Raw genomic sequence first — 19,266 nt, 5'->3', positions numbered from 1 at the left:
GATGAAAGTTAGCATGAATTATTATTGTTGACATCACCCAAAGGTGAATATGTTGGGAGGCAATACAATAAGTCCCTATCTTTCTCAGTGTCCGGTTGAAACTCCATAACCACAAGTATTGCGTGAGTGTTAGCAATTGTAGAAGACTATATGATAGTTGAGTATGTGGACTTGTTGAAAGGCTCTTGAGGGAGTCCTGGATTAGGGGGTGTCCGGATTGCCGGACTACCATCATCAGCCGAACTATCATCGGCCGAACTATCATCATCGACCGGACTCCAAGACTATGAAGATACAAGATTGAAGACTTCGTCCCGTGTCCGGATGGGACTTTCCTTGGCGTGGAAGGCAAGCTTGGCGATACGGATACGTAGATCTCCTACCATTGTAACCGACTCTATGTAACCCTAGCCCTATCCGGTGTCTATATAAACCGGATGGCTCTAGTCCGTACGACACAACAACAACAACAACCATTACAATCATACCATAGGCTAGCTTCTAGGGTTTAGCCTCCTTGATCTCGTGGTAGATCCACTCTTGTAAACATCCACAATATCAATATCAATCAAGCAGGACGTAGGGTTTTACCTCCATCAAGAGGGCCCGAACCTGGGTAAAACATCGTGTCCCTTGTCTCTTGTTACCATCCGCCTAGATGGACAGTTCGGGACCCGCTACCCGAGATCCGCCGGTTTTGACACCGACATTGGTGCTTTCATTGAGAGTTCCTCTGTGTCGTCACCGATAGGCTTGATGGCTTCTTCAATCGACAACGCCGCAGTCCTGGGTGAGACTTTTCTCCCCGGACAGATCTTCGAATTCGGCAGCTTCGCACTGCGGGCCAACTCACTTGGCCATCTGGAGCAGATCGAAAGCTATGCCCCTGGCCGTCAGGTCAGGTTTGGAAGCCTAAACTTCATGGCCGATATCCGCGGGGACTTGATCTTCGATGGATCTGAGCCACAGCCGAGCGTGCCGCGCTGTCACGATGGGCACGACCTAACTCTGCCGCCAGACAACACCTTGGAGGCCGCACATGAATCTGCTCCGACCCATAGTCCGGAGCCGATCTCTCAGATTGAGGACGGATGGCTAGACACCGCCTCGGGAGCTGCAACTTCTACGGCGATGGAGACGAACACTTACCTTGTCCCGCATAAAGCTCATGACTCCGAGGTGTCGGACTCTCTGCCGGACTCCGAACCTCCTGCGCCCCTACCAGTCGAATCCGATTGGGCGCCGATCATGGAATTCACCGCTGCGGACATCTTTGAGCACTCACCCTTTGGCGATATCTTAAATTCGCTGAAGCATCTCTCGCTATCCGGAGAGCCCTGGCCAAACTACGGCCAAGATGGTTGGGACGCGGACGACGAAGAAATTCAGAGCCCACCCACCACCCACTTCGTAGCCACCGTCGATGATCTAACCGACGTACTCGACTACGACTCCGAAGACATCGACGGTATGGACGATGATGCCGGAGACTATCAAGAACCAGTGCCTACAGGACACTGGAAGACCACCTTGTCATACGACATATACATGGTGGACACCCCAAAAGATGGGGACGGCGAAGAAGCAACGGAGGCCGATTCCTTAAAGAAACAACCCAAGCGCCGACGTCAGCGGCGCCGCTCTAAATCCCGCCACAGCAAGAATGGAGATTCCGGCACAGGACATAATAACACCCCAGGAAGTGCCAAAGACAACCCCCTCCAGCATGATCCAGCGCAGGAGGAGGCAGAAGCAAGCCCTCACGAGAGGGCGGCAGACGAAGAGGTCGAGGACGATAATTACTTACCTCCCTCCGGAGACGAGGCAAGCCTCGACAACGACGAATTCGTCATGCCTGAGGATCCCGTCGAACAAGAGCGTTTTAGACGCAGGCTAATGGCCACGGCAAACAGCCTAAAGAAAAAGCAGCAACAGCTTCAAGCTGATCAAGACCTACTGGCCGACAGATGGACCGAGGTCCTCGCGGCCGAAGAGTATGAACTCGAATGCCCCTCCAAAAGTTACCCAAAACGCAAGTTACTCCCCCGACTAGAGGAGGAAGCGTACAAACCTGCATCACCAGCGCACAATACGGCAGACTGACCACCTCGTGGCCGCGACAGAGAGGCGTGCAAGCCCTCCACCAAAACCGTACCCCGGCATCGCTCAAAAAGCATGAAGCCATGGGGGAATGCGCCGGACTTGCGGGATATATTGGAGGACAAGGCAAGACAATCCAGATCTATCTATGGATCACGTGGGCGCCCCAAGACTCACGACGAATACCGTCGCGCCGGATACATCTACTCCGGCCGGGCCGAACACAGCAGACAACGCTCTCTCGAGCTACGTCGTGATATTGCTCAATATAGAGGCGCCGCGCACCCACTATGCTGCACTGACGAAGTAATGGATCATCAAATCCCTGAAGGGTTTAAACCCATTAATATCGAATCTTACGATGGCACAACAGACCCCGCGGTTTGGATTGAGGATTATCTCATCCATATACATATGGCCCGCGGCGACGATCTTCACGCCATCAAATATCTCCCGCTCAAGCTTAAAGGACCAGCTCGGCATTGGCTTAACAGCCTACCCGCAGAGTCAATTGGATGCTAGGAAGACCTGGAAGCCGCATTCCTCGACAACTTCCAGGGCACGTACGTGCGACCACCGGACACAGATGACCTAAGCCACATAATCCAGCAGCCAGACGAATCGGCCAGGCAATTCTGGACACAGTTCTTCACAAAGAAAAATCAAATTGTCGACTGTCCGGATGCAGAGGCCCTCGCTGCCTTCAAACATAACATCCGCGACGAGTGGCTGGCCCGGCACCTAGGACAGGAAAAGCCGAAATCCATGGCAGCCCTCACATCACTCATGACCCGCTTCTGTGCGGGAGAGGATAGCTGGCTAGTTCGCAGCAACAACCTCAGCAAAAACGCTGGCAGTCCGGATACCAAGGACCGCAATGGCAGGTCGCGTCAAAACAAAAACAAACGCCGCATTAACGGCGACAGCAATGAGGATACGACAGTCAACGCCGGATTCCGAGGCTCCAAGCCCGGTCAACGGAAGAACCCATTCAGAAGAACCACTCCGGGCCCGTCCAATTTGGACCGAATACTCGACCGCTCCTGTCAAATACATGGAACCCCCGAAAAGCCAGCTAACCACACCAACAGAGATTTTTGGGTATTCAAGCAGGCAGGCAAATTAATCGCCGAAAACAATGACAAGGGGCTACACAGCGATGACGAGGAAGAGACACGGCCACCGAACAACAGAGGACAAAAGGGATTCCCCCCTCAAGTTCGGACGGTAAACATGATATACGCAACGCATATACCCAAAAGGGAGCGGAAGCGTGCACTAAGGGACGTATACGCGATGGAGCCAGTCGCCCCAAAATTCAACCCATGGTCCTCTTGCCCGATCACTTTCGATCGAAGAGACCATCCGACCAGTATCCGCCATGGCGGATTCGCCGCATTGGTCTTAGACCCAATTGTCGATGGATTTCACCTCACGAGAGTCCTGATGGACGGCGGCAGTAGCCCGAACCTGCTTTATCAGGATACAGTGCGCAAGATGGGCATAGACCCTTCAAGGATTAAACCTACAAATACAACCTTCAAAGGCGTCATACCAGGTGTCGAGGCCAGTTGTACAGGCTCAGTTACACTGGAAGTGGTCTTCGGATCCCCGGATAATTTCCGAAGCGAGGAGTTAATCTTCGACATAGTCCCATTCCGCAGTGGCTATCACGCTCTGCTCGGACGAACCGCGTTCGCAAAATTCAACGCGGTGCCGCATTATGCATATCTTAAGCTCAAGATGCCAGGCCCTCGTGGAGTAATCACGGTCAATGGAAACACGGAATGCTCCCTCCGAACGGAGGAACATACAGCGGCTCTCGCGGCAGAAGTACAGAGCAGCCTTTTAAGGCAATTTTCGAGTCCGGCCGTTAAACGACCGAACACAGCCAAACGCGCCCGGAGCAACATCAACCAAGACCACCTGGCACGTTCCGAGCACGCATAGCAATGCGGCCTCAACCCCAGCCCTCGTACAATTGTAAGACAAACTCTCCGCATACATAATTACGCCCTGGAGATACCATGGGCATAGGGGGAGAGGCACAACCACAACAGACCCAGAGTGCGGTTCGACCACACCAGGGGCTCCCAAGTGTATTGCTCTTCCTATCTTTTATTTCTCTCTTTTTTTATACAGAACTCTGTCCGGCGGCGAACCTGCCGAACTCATGATGCAACAGCCAGGGAGGGACAAAGGCTGCGACGAACACTCAGGTGGTCTCCATTACGAGCATTAAATTTGTTAAATACACTATTCCGCGGCCTACCCCTGGAGGGAGACGCCTTTAATTCGTCCAATCCCTTGCTTTCCGCACTATTTGTAACATTCCGCACTCATAGCATATCTTCTCGAATAAAATGCAGCACTTTTTGCCCATAATTGCATTACCTTATATATATATGTTCATTTATGACATGTTGCATCCGTACATTTTGGTACGGCCAAATACACCAGGGGCTTATGTTCCCCGCGTTATGGTGTGATAAAGTCCGAACACTTTCACAAGTGCGGCACCCCGAACTTATAGCATTATATGAATCGGCTCCGAATCATGTCTTGGGTCAATAGTTGGGTTTGCCCGGCTCCCAAGTTTGGCACCTTACGTTCCATTCTATTGTCTAAGGTAGCACTGGGAGAACCACTACGATTGCGCCCCGGTTGAGCCGGGTTAACGCCTCAGTGGAGAAAGCTAAAACTGACTGTCATGATAAGGCGAGAGACTGGTCGATGTTCGAGAGGTCTTTTCGGGTCCTTAAAGACCTACGCTGCTTCGAGCGAAGTACCGGATAATGTCTGACGAAGGCGTGGATAGTGCCCCGAATTCGGTCTTCCGAATACTAGGGGCTTCGCCGAAATTTAAAATTATAGAATTCTATGGCTAAGTGAGAGTGTTCAAGCACTATAAGTCCGGTTGCCTTGTTCGTTTTGTTGAGCGCCTCCCTAGATGGACCCAAAAATGGGAACAAGAGTGCTCAAGTTTATCCCGAACACCCCAACACTCGTGGCATGGGGGCTGAAGCCGACGACTTGCCATCTCTCTGATTTAATAAATGGCCGCACAGAAGGTAATATTTTAAATTAACAAGTGTTGCTTAGCGCATATGAACAAAGTTTTCAGCGCACAGGATAACACATTGCGAATTTACTCAATAATTACATCCCTGGGGCACTCATCCGCAATCTTGCGGGCACCCTTCAGGATAGTCTTATAGTACATCTCGGGCGTACGATATTCCTTGCCCGCTGGTGGCGCGTCAGTGATTAGCTTCTCCGCATCCAGCTTGCCCCAATGCACCTTTGTGCGGGCAAGGGCCCGACGAGCACCATCAATACAGGCGGAGCGCTTGATAACCTCCACCCAGGGGCACGCATCCACCAACTATCGCACGAGGCTGAAATAGCTCCCAGGCATGGCCTCTCCAGGCCACAGCCGGACTATGAGGCCCTTCATGGCCTGCTCGGCCACCTTGTGGAGCTCGACCAGCTGCTTCAGCTGGTCGCTAGGGGGCACCGGATGGCCGGCCTCAGCATACTAAGACCAGAAGACCTTCTCCGTTGAGCTCCCCTCCTCGGCTCGGTAGAATGCGGCGGCATCAGACACGCTGCGAGGCAGATCTGCAAACGCCCCTGGAGAGCTCCGAATTCGGGTAAGTAACACGTAATTTACATTCACATGCTTGCTTTGCATGAGAAATGCCTTACCCACCGCTATCTTCCTCACCAACTCAATCTCCTGAAGGGACTTATGGGCATCGGCCTTGGCAGTTTTGGCACTTTTGAGAGCCGAGGCAAGCTCGGACTCTCGATTCTTTGAGTCACGCTCCAAACTCTCATGCTTTTCCATGAGAGCCAGGAGCTCTTGCCGAACCGCCGCCACCCGCTCCTCCTGCTTTTCTCGCTCTGCATGTTCCGCGGCCGCATTGCGTTCGGCCGCGGACACGGCCTCCTTCAGGGTCGCCACCTCGTTCATGGCCCCTGCAGTACCCATGTTATCCTTGTTATTTTTTGTCGCAACCTAAATCCTTTTCTGTAAGGTACAAGTTCAAAGTGGTGTTACTCACCTTCTTTGTCCTGGAGCTGCTTCTTGGCGCGGCCGAGCTCTTGCTCGGACCGCTCGAGCTCCTGCTTCAAAGCACCGACCTCCGCAGTCAGTGCGGCAGAGGTCAGCAGTGCAACCTGCAACCCATATTGACATAATTTTTTAGCAACCCTGCGTATATCTTCTTTTTTTTAGATCCTCAGTCCGGCTTTTCTTTCCGAACACCGAACCGAGCATCAGGGGCTACTGTCTATGCGGTATTACATTGCATATTTTTAACTTCTTACCTCAAAGCCTGATAGAAGGCTACTGCAGGCTTCGGTCAGCCCGCTCTTGGCAAGCTGTACCTTCTGCATCATCGCACTCATAATAGTGTGGTATTCTTCCTCGATGAAAGCGCTCTGGAGCGCCTCCAACAAATTGTCCGGCGCCTCCGGTTGGACGGAAGCCGTCGGCGTCACGGTCTTGCCCTTCGTGCGAAGGGGCCGCCGGCCGGACTCCGGAACCACTGCGGGTTCTGATATGGAGTCCGGCGCAAAGTCCGGGAGGCCGCCTTGTGGCGCCTCCGGAGCCTCCCCCTGATGGGTCCCTTCTTGGGATCCCACTTCGGCGTCCTCGGTGTCGCGGGGGGTGGAGGCGGTCGGGATGGAGTCTACATCCGACGGAGCCAACGACCCGCTCGATGAGGCGGGGAGATCATCATTGGCCGGACTACAGGCAGCATGCGGCACTAGAATGACACTATGTGACACAGAAAAAGAAATTATTAATCACTCAGGAATCCGGATACTTACGATCTCGCTGGAGGCCTGGCCCTTGAAGGCCATTCTTCCTCGCCAACGTTGATGTTGGCGGAGCTGTCCGGGGGAATAGTCCTTCCCCTCTTGGACCCTTCGGCCTCCCCTGTTGGGGAAGCCTTCCTCTTCCTCTCTCCCTCATCTGGGAGAGAGTCCTCTTTCTCCTCCTTGTTTTCGCGGGAGGAGTCCGCCCCGGAGTCGTCGGACACCTGAAAATGGGAACTCTTTCGAGCACCCGTGGCCTCCTTCTTGGCCTTCTTCTCCGGCACCACGTGCGGTGCCGGGACCAGCACCCTCGCTAGATGGGCGTCTACTGGGTTTTCTGGCATAGGAGCCGGGCAGATAATCTGCTCCGCCTTCCTCATCCAGTCCTGTCAAAGGAAAAGGGGAAATTAAAACCCGCATAGAGTCAAACTATGAAAAGCAAGTGTCCCGTAAAGGGGTAGAATCACTTACCTCGTCGGCTTGGCGCTGCGAGCGAAATCCGCGATCTTCAATCGCGGATGCGGGGGCTTCGGCGCCCTTAAACAGCACCCTCCAGGCGCCTTCGTACGTCGTGTCGAAGAGCCCGCTCAGCGCCTGGTGCTGTTCCGGATTGAACTCCCATAGATTGAATGCCCGCTTTTGGCATGGGAGAATCCGGCGGATGAGCATGACTTGGACTAGTTAACCAGCCTGAGCTTCTTCACCAGCTTCTGGATACAGGCTTGGAGTCCCGTCAGCTCCTCCGAACTACCCCACAGCAAGCCCTTCTCTTTCCAGGAGGTGAGCTGCGTGGGGATACCAGATCTGAACTCGGGGGCCGCCACCCACGTAGGGTCGCGCGGCTCGGTGATATAGAACCACCCCGATTGCCACCCCTTGACGGATTCCACGAAGGCCCCTTCGAACCAAAGGATGTTGGGCAACTTGCCCAACATGGCGCCTCCGCACTCCGCTTGAGTGCCCTTCACTACCTTCGGCTTGACATTGAAGGTCTTGAGCCACAAGCCGAAGTGGGGCTGGATGCAGAGGAAGGCCTCGCACACGACGATAAACGCCGAGATGTTGAGGATGAAGTTTGGCGCCAGATCATGGAAATCCAGGCCGTAGTAGAACATGAGCCCCCGGACAAAGGGGTGAAGTGGAAAGCCCAGTCCGCGGAGGAAGTGGGGAAGAAAAACGACCCTCTCATGGGGCCTGGGGGTGGGGATGAGCTGCCCCTCATCGGGCAGCCGGTGCGCGATGTCGCCGGACAGGTAGCGGCGCTGCGCAGTCTTTCGATGTGCTCCTCTGTAACGGAGGAGGTCATCCACTTGCCTCCCGCTCTGGACATAACTGGGAAGGTTGAGACGAGATGTGCGGGCTTGGGCGCTGGAGCTCGAGTGCGCGGAGATGGATAAGCAAAGGAGGAAGAAGGCGTAGGTGAAAAGGTGAATCCTTATCCCTTATATGGGCGGGCGAAGTCTACGCGTCCCCCACCGGCCTGGTAAAACTCGCTTATCCCCCAAGCGTCACCATCAATGGCGAGGTTGGGTTACCCACGTCCGTATTGATGAGAATCCCGAATTAAGGGGGAACACGATCTCTGCTTCGACAAGACGTGCCAAGGAAACCGCTTCGCTAAATGCACTGAGGTGGTAGAGTAAAAAACGATTCAAGTAAAGGCTTGGTAGAGGCGTGACGTCATGCCGCAAAAAATGTCAGCAGATTGAACTTGTGTATATATTATTCTCTCTACGGTGGAATGTGGAATTTATTTTGCAGAGCCGGACACTATCCTGGTGTTCACAATCTTCTATCATTCGAAGGAGGAACCCGCCTTGCAATGCCAAGCAATATACGCGCCGGACTTATCGTCATTGAAGCCTGGTTCAGGGGCTACTGAGGGAGTCCTGGATTAGGGGGTGTCCGGATTGCCGGACTACCATCATCAGCCGAACTATCATCGGCCGGACTATCATCATCGACCAGACTCCAAGACTATGAAGATACAAGATTGAAGACTTTGTCCCGTGTCCAGATGGGACTTTCCTTGGCGTGGAAGGCAAGCTTGGCGATACGGATACATAGATCTCCTACCATTGTAACCGACTCTATGTAACCCTAGCCCTCTCCGGTGTCTATATAAACCGGATGGCTCTAGTCCGTACGACACAACAACAACAACAACCATTACAATCATACCATAGGCTAGCTTCTAGGGTTTAGCCTCCTTGATCTCGTGGTAGATCCACTCTTGTAAACATCCACAATATCAATATCAATCAAGCAGGATGTAGAGTTTTACCTCCATCAAGAGGGCCCGAACCTGGGTAAAACATCGTGTCCCTTGTCTCCTGTTACCATCCGCCTAGACGCACAGTTCAGGACCCCCTACCCAAGATCCGCCGGTTTTGACACCGACAGCTCTATTCTTGACTCTTTCTGATGTTATGATTAATTGCAATTGCTTCAATGACTGAGATTATAGTTTGTTAGTTCCCAATGAAGTTTCTGAACCATACTTGACATTGTGAATTGATTGTTACTTGAGCATAAGAAATCATATGACAAAATCTATATATGTTGCTGTTATAAGAATGATCATGATGCCCTCATGTCCGTATTTTATTTTTATTGACACCTCTATCTCTAAACATGTGGACATATTTTTCGATTTCGACTTCCACTTGAGGACAAGCGAGGTCTAAGCTTGGGGGAGTTGATACGTCCATTTTGCATGATGCTTTTATATCAATATTTATTGCATTATGGGCTCTTATTACACATTATGTCTCAATACTTATGGCTATTCTCTCTTATTTTACAAGGTTTACCATGAAGAGGGGGAATGCCGGCAGCTGGAATTCTGGCTGGAAAAGGAGCAGATATTGGAAACCTATTCTGCACAGCTCCAAAAATCCTGAAAATCCACGGAAGTCATTTTTGGAATTAATAAGAATTATTGAGCAAAGAAAAAACCAGAGGGGGCCCACACCCTGGCCAGGAGGGTGGGGGCCGCGCCCACCCCTACTGGGCGCGCCCCCTGTCTCCTGGGCGCGCCCCCTGTCTCCTGGGCCCCCTGGTGGCCCTCCGGTGCCCATCTTCTGCTATATGAAGGCTTTTACCCTGGAAAAAATCATAAGCAAGCTTATGGGATGAAACTCCGCCGCCATGAGGCGGAACCTTGCCAGAACCAATCTAGGGCTCCAGCGGAGCTGTTCTGCCGGGGAAACTTCCCTCCGAGAGGGGGAAATCATCACCTTCATCATCACGAACGATCCTCTCATCGGGAGGGGGTCAATCTCCATCAACATCTTCACCAGCACCATCTCCTCTCAAAACCCTAGTTCATCTCTTCTATCCAATCTTGTATCAAAACCACAAACTGGTACCTGTGGGTTGCTAGTAGTGTTGATTACTCCTTGTAGTTGATGCTAATTGGTTTACTTGGTGGAAGATCATATGTTCAGATCCTTAATGCATATTAATACTCCTCTGATTATGAACATGAATATGATTTTTGAGTAGTTATGTTTGTTCCTAAGGACATGGGTGAAGTCTTGCTATTAGTAGTCATGTGAATTTGGTATTCGTTCGATATTTTGATGAGATGTATGTTGTCACTCCTCTAGGGGTGTTATGTGAACGTCGACTACATGAAACTTCACCATTATTTGGGCCTAGAGGAAGGCATTGGGAAATAATAAGTAGATGATGGGTTGCTAGAGTGACAGAAGCTTAAACCCTAGTTTATGTGTTGCTTCGTAAGGGGCTGATTTGGATCCATATGTCTAATGTTGTGGTTAGGTTTACCTTAATACTTCTTTTGTAGTTGCGGATGCTTGCAATAGGGGTTAATCATAAGTGGGATACTTGTCCAACTAAGGGCAATACCCAAGCACTGGTCCACCCACATATCAAATTATCAAAGTAATGAACGCGAATCATATGAGCGTGATAAAAATTAGCTTGACGATAATTCCCATGTGTCCTCGGGAGCGCTTTTCTCATTATAAGAAATTGTCCAGGCTTGTCCTTTTCTACAAAAAGGATTGGGCCACCTTGCTGCACTTTATTTACTTTCATTGCTTGTTACCTACTACAATTTATCTTATCACAAAACTATCTGTTACCTACAATTTCAGTGCTTGCAGAGAAAACCTTACTGAAAACCGCTTGTCATTTCCTTCTGCTCGTCGTTGGGTTCGACACTCTTACTTATCGAAAGGACTACGATAGATCCCCTATACTTGTGGATCATCAGTTAGCAGGCTGTAAATGGGCTATATGCAAATAGGCCGTTAACAGGCTTTCCATGGGATGGCCTGCCACCTTTTGACCAAGTCAAACGGGCCGGCATTTTCACAGGAATGGGCCTCTATTGGGCCGTGCCACGTGTCGACGTATCATAGGCGCCTTTTGTCCAATGAGTGGATGACATCTGTCCCAACGATGAGCCGACATGTGTTTCCTCCAGCCAATGATGGTTTTACACGTGGAAAATCCCCATTGGTCCGGGCTATTAACGGGTTATCGGATCCAAAACCGGACCCGATAGCTTAACGGCGTTCCGTTAGGGGGGATGCAACAAGTTGGTCACCCTTGATGAAAGCACTTCTGTGACGCACGATTTATCGTCATGGAAGTGGACACTTCCATGATGATAATTTTGGTAATGTCATGGAACACTTCTACGACAGCACAGGTATGACTACGATTCTGTCATAAAATTGTCATGGATGTACATGCATAACAAAAAACGTGACCTACTGTGACAAACACGTATCATCACGGAAGTGTATTTTTTTGTAGTGCACACTCCCACGCATGCATCCATCCATGCTCATTTGGCCTCAAAGGCCACGCGCTCTCATGGGCATACATGCCCAAAACAGTCATTCGGCCACTAGAGCTCACTTCGGCCACACACACATACATGAGGCTAGTAGGATATAGCATTCATCCAGATACAGCTCAAGGAGCGCTCTGTACTGCAACGTATATTCCACATATATTCAGACATGCAGGAGTAGGGGTATTATCTCTCCGGTAAACCACCGCGTGCTAGTTGCCTAATCCCGTCCCCGGATCCCCACTACAGCCTTTTGCCCTCACCTCAAGCCACCCCGTGGCATCTGTCGTCTCGCGAAGCCGCCCGTGAGATAACCACGACAGTTGGCGCCCACCATAGGGCCTGCTGATGCTGGAATCGTGGACCGGGCGTGACCATTTTGTTCATCATCATCATGACGTTGTCGTTGTCTCTCTGGTAGTGCTCGGGGCCCGACATCGACACGTCCCTGGGGCGACCGCGCAGGGCGGTGCATCCTCGCCGTCGGCCTCGCCCTCTTCATCATCACCGCCGCGATGTTGCCACCGTCTCTCCGGCGCCGGGCGGGGACTTGATGGGACGTGGGCGTCTCCACTTCCCCATTCCGCCTTGATATCCGGTAGACCTAGAAGCCGCCCGTTGTTATCGCAACTCGCCTTTCACGGAGTAATGTGCTTGGCTCTCACTTCCTTCTTCCCAATATTGCCGCCACGTCCATAGATCTGGTGCCGGCACCTTGCCCCCTCTTGGTGTTCGCCATGGCCCCCAAGTCGAGGAAGAGGAGGGGGCAGCCACATGCACCGGCCGGTCCTTTGCTGGCCCTTGACCAGTCGACGGTGATAAACAAGGAGGGGATGGACAAGGTTTGCCATGCGCTCGCCTCCGATTCCAATGAGGGGAAGAAGACAACGGATGTCCGCCCTGCGTCTTCGTGTACCAGAGAGATGAGTGCCATTGAGATTCCTGTTCATCTCCATGCTCTTCTTGCTGGGTTGATTCCTTCCTTCTCCCCTTTCTTCAACGCTGTGATGTCGCATTACCAGATTCATCTGATGCATCTGGATCCCCTCTCTGTCATCCTCCTTGCCGTCGTTGCCTTCTTCTGCGAGGCCATGGTGGGCGTCACTCCCTCTGTGGTCTTGTTTCTCAATTTCTTCCTACTCTGGTTGGCGGATGCCCGCCAACGCTCCGGGTGCGCGACCTTCGAAGCCGTGGCCGCGATCGCTGGCTCGGGGATCGATTTCGAGCTTTAGCCTGCCGCGAAGGGATTCCGGAAGCAGTGGCTTCTGATGGATGCCCATGCATTCAGCCCTTGCTCTCAATTCCTGGGTCACCGGCTTCGCCGAGCTCTGGCTGGTGCCATGAGAGGCTCACCAACTGGCATCTTGCTTTCATCTGGAAGAGGTTTGCGAGGCTCTAGGAGCTGGGGGTGACGGCGCCAATGGTGGTGAAGGAATACGTGAAGCAGCGCATAGCTCCCTTCTAGTGCCATGCTCACCCGATGTGGGACTTCATCGGCGCCGAGCATCCGATGAGGCTGCAGAAGCCGTCGCTTGCTGCTGACACCTTGAGCATGGTGCTCAAGCTCCTGACTAGTGAGCCCGAGTGAGGGAGTCCAGTATTAGGGGGTCCTCGGACAGCTGGACTATATACTTGTGCCGGACTGTTGGACTATGAAGATACAAGATTGAAGACTTCGTCCCGTGTCCGGGTGGGACTCTCCTTTGCGTGGAAGGAAAGCTTGGCAATTCGGATATGTAGATTTGCTTCTCTGTAACCGACTCTGTGTAACCCTAGCCCCTTCCGGTGTCTATATAAACCGGAGGGTTTAGTCCGTAGGACGATAACAATCATAATCATAGGCTAGCTTCTAGGGTTAGCCTCTATGATCTTGTGGTAGATCAACTCTTGTAGTACTCATATCATCAAGATCAATCAAGCAGGAAGTAGGGTATTACCTCCATAGAGAGGGCCCGAACCTGGGTAAACATTGTGTCCCCCACCTCCTGTTACCATTAGCCTTAGACGAACAGTTCGGGAACCCCTACCCGAGATCCGGTTTTGACACCGACATTGGTGATTTCATTGAGAGTTCCACTGTGACGTCGAAAAAAGGTTTGATGGCTCGCCTTGTTATCGAGGACAACATCACCTCTGGGGGAGCCCCGGCTTTAGGACAAACCCTCCAACTAGGCGGCTTCGTCATGACCGCCCGTTCGGCCGCTGTGCAGACGATGACTTCTCGGGTCATCAAAAACAGCCTCCACGTCAGCTCAGAATAAGCCGAGCAGATGGATCCAATAGAACTTTTGTCCTTGAACGAGCTCTTGGATCGCATCGCCGCCTTAGGAGTCGCTACGGACTATGATCGGATTGGGCTTAAACCCGATCAAAGAGAGATTAACTCTCCGCGGGTCACCCATCAGATAGCGGTGGTGGAGGAGCAATGCAGCGATTCTTCCTCTATTTTGAGGATGAACTATGTCCGGATTCCCGAGCTCTCCGAGCCGGATACCCGTTCGCGGGAGGACATGACCCAAACTCCAAACTTAGAATCGGATAGCGGGCCAGAAAAACTGGGCAACATCCTGGAATCCGAACTGCCAAGTCCGGAAGTTCCTCCGCCCCTGGGTCTCAGATCGGGTCAGGGTTTAGACTTAAATCCACCCACCCACCCACCCAGATACAAGCGATCTTTCCCACATTAGACAACAATCCCAAGAGACAGTACATCACTTTTGGTCCAGATTCCTCCTTGTAATGAGCAAGGTAAAGGACTATCGCGAGGAAGACGCAATCTCATTCTTTTGCAAAAATTGCACGGACAAGGGAATCCTTAACGCCATAAGTCACCGTGACATATCACACTTTGCTGACTTGGCTTCCATAGTACAGAAGTACGATGCGATGGAAAGCGCCTGAAAAACCCAGGCATTCTGGGATCCTCCGGCTCTCACTAAATCCCTCGTCCGAACTAAAAGGGTGCACTCTCGCAAGTCGCTTGATCCAATACAAAGAAACCAAAGCCCACTAAAGGGCGTGGAACCGTATTGGAGGGATGGCTCAATGGGCCATGCAAAATTCACACCACACCGGATACCATACCAACACACAGCCTTAGAGCATGTTGGATACTTCGGCAGGTGGCCAAGAGTGGCGAGGATCTCCTCATTAACAATACCGTAGAGCATCATCCCGCAGAAAACAACAATAAAGTGTTGACAGCCTTTGAGACATCCGCCTCAAATAACATGCGCAAGAGAGCACTCCGCGGCCTCGCCGAAGTCTGCCACGTCGCAGCAATAAATCCATGGAACGACACGGCCATAACCTTCAATGCCAGTGACAAACCTCAATTCTGAATAGTCCGAGCACCAACCACTTTGGTCCTCAGTCCAATTGTGGACGGCTTCCGGCTTACTAAAGTGCTCATGGACGGTGGCAGCGGATTAAACCTCATCTACGAGGAAACTCTCAACAAAATGGAAATAGACAAGAGCCGCCTTGAGCAAAGCAGCACGACCTTCAGAGGAATTATCCCTAGTCGGGAGGCACGATGTGCAGGAAAAATCACACTTGATGTGGTATTCGGCACGCGGAGAATTACAGGTCCAAAGAGATAACATTCCAAGTGGCCCCGTTCAGTAGTGGATACCACGCCCTTTTAGGGTGGGACGCATTCGCGAGCTTCCAAGCCATACCCCACTACGGGTACATGAAGCTCAAGATGCCCGGGCCCAACGGAATCATCACTCTATCTAGTGATCCGGACGTAGCACTCCACGCCGAAAACAAAACTGCCGCCCTGGCCCTAGAGGCATTATCGGAAGCCCTCGTGGCCGAAGAACTAACTACGCTGCACTCCATAGTGGATAGGGACGACGTGATACTCGACAAACGATTCAATTCCACCTCTTTCAAACCAGCGGACGAAATAGTCAAATTCCAAGTCCACCCAACGGACTCTACAAAAACAGCATCCATTGGGGCATAGCTGAACCCCACAATAGACACCGCACTACAGGCGTTCTTACGCGAGAATTGGGACATCTTCGCCTGGCACCCTTCAGACATGCCAGGAATCCCACGCAGGCTGGACGAGCATAGCCTAAACATATTGAAGGGATACAAGCCGGTCAAGTAGAATCTACGGCGCTTTTCAGAACCTAAACGACAAGCCATGGGAGTGGAGCTAGCCAAGTTACTCGAAGCCAGATTCATCAGAGAAACAAAACACCCGGACTGGCTAGCAAACCTGGTGATGGTACCAAAGAAGGACAAATCCTGGAGCCTATGTGTCGATTTCAAGGACCTCGATAAGGCTTGCCCCAAGGATCCCTAACCTCTCCCCCGCATCGATCAAATCATCGATGCTACCGCAGGACACGACTCATTGTGCTTCCTCGACGCATACTCCGGATATAATCAAATAAAGATGGCGGAGTCCGATGAAGCCGCAACGGTATTCATCACTCCATAAGGCCCTTTCTGTTTCAACACCATGCCTTTCGGGCTCAAAACCACCGGTGCAACCTACCAACGCATGATTCAAACATGCCTGGAAAAACAAATCGGCAAAACAGTTGAGGCATACGTAGACGATGTGGTCATCTAGACCAGACACATCGAATCTTCAATAGACGACCTGAGGCTTACGTTTGACAATCTCCGAACATATGACATCAAGCTCAATCTAGAAAAATGTGTTTTCGGCATTCCTGTCGAAAAGCTCCTGGGCTTCATCGTTTCCAATAGAGGAATTGAAGCAAACCCGGATAAAATTCGAGCTTAGTCACAGTTGGCTACCCCAACAGCCCTCAAGAAAATCCAGAAATTAACTGGATGCGTGGCTGCCTTAAGCCACTTTATCTCCCGATTGGGAGAAAAGGCACTACCTCTTTATCGCCTTGTTCGACGCACTAAACACTTCGAGTGGACGAATGCGGCTACGGCTGAACTGGAAAAAATAAAGGCCCTCTTGGCCAACAACCCAATCCTAGCTGCATCGAACATTGGCGAACCCATGCTGTTATATATAGCGGCAACAAACCAAGTTGTAAGCGCAGTGCTCGTCATCGAACGAGAGGAGGACGGACATAAGTTCCCACTTCAAAAGCCAATATACTACGTATCCACTGTCCTCACACCATGCAACTTACGGTACCCACATTATCAAAAGATAGCATACGCGGTCTTCATGGCATCCCGGAAACTACGACACTACTTTCAAGAGTGTTCAATCACGGTGGCCTCCGAAGTACCACTCAATGATATAATAAATAACCGCGATGCCACGGGCCAGATTGCTAAGTGGGCCATTGAGCTCCTCCCGTTTGACATTATATATAAACCACGGCGAGCCATTAAATCACAAGTACTAGCTGACTTCGTCGCCGAATGGATAGAAGCCGAACTCCCTAAAGAGTACGGCACATAGTGCAATTGGATCAAGCACTTTGACGGTTCTAAGATGCTGTCTTGTCCGGGAGCGGGCGTGGTCCTGACATCCCCCACTGGAGATACAGTCCAATACGTACTCCAAATACTATACACACACTCTAACAATGCAGTCGAATACGAGGCTCTGTTGCACGGTCTTCGGCTGGTAGTCTCCATGGGCATTCAACACCTAGAAGTGCGTGGGGATTCGAACCTCACAATATCCCAAATAAACAGAGACTTCGACGCCAAGGACCCAAAAATGGCGGCTTACCATAATGTCGTCCTCAAAATGACAGCTCGATTCGAGGGGCTTGAATTTCACCATGTGGTCCGAGAAAACAATCAAGCAGCGGATATCCTCGCCCGCATTGGCGCTAAGCGCGACCCCGTCCCACCTAATATCTTCTTGGAAAGGCTATTCAAGCCATCCGTGGCGTGGCGAGGGGAGACCGGCAATACTAGTCCGGATCCGATCACAACCCTAGAGCCCGAACACTCTGACATAATCGGAGGCGCCGCCACCAAAATAACACCTTCGGACCACGTAATCATGGTTGTCATCGCCCCCTGGACCAAACCCTTCTTAGCCTACCTAAATAGGCAAGAACTCCCTGATGACCAAAATGAGGCACGTTGCACGGCACTCTAAAGCCTACAAGGTCCACGAGGGAGAGCTTTATAAGAAAACCGCTATCGGAGTACTCCAAAGATGTATCTTCGAAGAGGAAGGGCGGCATCTCTTGGCCGAAATTCATGCTAGACTCGGCGGCCACCACGCCGCTGCTCGGGCCCACATAAGCAAGGCCTTCCATACAGGATTCTACTGGCCGATAGCCCGAGCAGACGCACAGGACCTCGTCCAACATTGCGTCGGTTGCCAGCTCTTCACCAATCAAAGCCATATGCCACCTACCACACTCCAAACAATCCCCATAACTTGGCCATTTGCGGTCTGGGGGCTCGATATGGTTGGACCCCTTAAAGGAGGAAGCCATAAGAGAAAATACCTGTTGGTCATGGTGGATAAATTCACCAAATGGATAGAGGCCAAAACAGTTAAAACGGCCGAATCCGGACCAGTGATAGACTTCATATCAGGGCTCGTGCACCATTGCAGTGTCCCCCACAGCATCATCACCGATAATGGCTCCAACTTCACAGCCGACGAGGTGAAAACTTGGTGCGGCAACGTGGGCATTAAGCTCGATTACGCCTCCGTCTATCATCCCCAAACAAACGGTCAAGTCGAACGAGGAAATGGTCTTATCATGAGCGGCATCAAACCCAGACTAGTGCGATCCCTGAAAGAATCAGACATGCACTGGGTCAAGGAGATCGACTCCGTACTATGGGGACTGCGGACCACGCTGAATCACACTACCAGATACACACCATTCTTCATGGTGTACGGCGCAGAAGCGCTATTGCCCTGCGATATCATTCATGACTCACCTCGAGTGCGCATGTATGAATAAAGAGAAGTCGCGCTTGATCGGCAGGACAGTTTAGATGCCCTAGAGGAGGAGCACGACGTCGCAAAAGCCTACTCCGCATTCTATCAGCAACAGGTTCGAAGGTATCAAAGCAGAGAAGTACGGGCCAAAACTTACAATGTTGGCGAACTCGTTCTACGCCTAATGGACAAGAAAAAGGACAAGCTCAAGGCCAAGTGGGAGGGTCTGAGGGAGTCCTGGATTAGGGGGTGTCCGGATTGCCGGACTACCATCATCAGCCAAACTATCATCGGCCGGACTATCATCATCGACCGGACTCTAAGACTATGAAGATACAAGATTGAAGACTTCGTCCCGTGTCCGGATGGGACTTTCCTTGGCGTGGAAGGCAAGCTTGGCGATACGGATACGTAGATCTCCTACCATTGTAACCGACTCTATGTAGCCCTAGCCCTCTCTGGTGTCTATATAAACCGGATGGCTCTAGTCCATAGGACACAACAACAACAACAACCATTACAATCATACCATAGGCTAGCTCCTAGGGTTTAGCCTCCTTGATCTCGTGGTAGATCCACTCTTGTAAACATCCACAATATCAATATCAATCAAGCAGGACGTAGGGTTTTACCT

This window comes from Triticum dicoccoides, chromosome 3B, assembly GCF_002162155.2.
Source record: "Triticum dicoccoides isolate Atlit2015 ecotype Zavitan chromosome 3B, WEW_v2.0, whole genome shotgun sequence".
Taxonomy (NCBI): Eukaryota; Viridiplantae; Streptophyta; class Magnoliopsida; order Poales; family Poaceae; genus Triticum; species Triticum dicoccoides.
Note: the sequence above shows the minus strand (reverse complement) of the source record.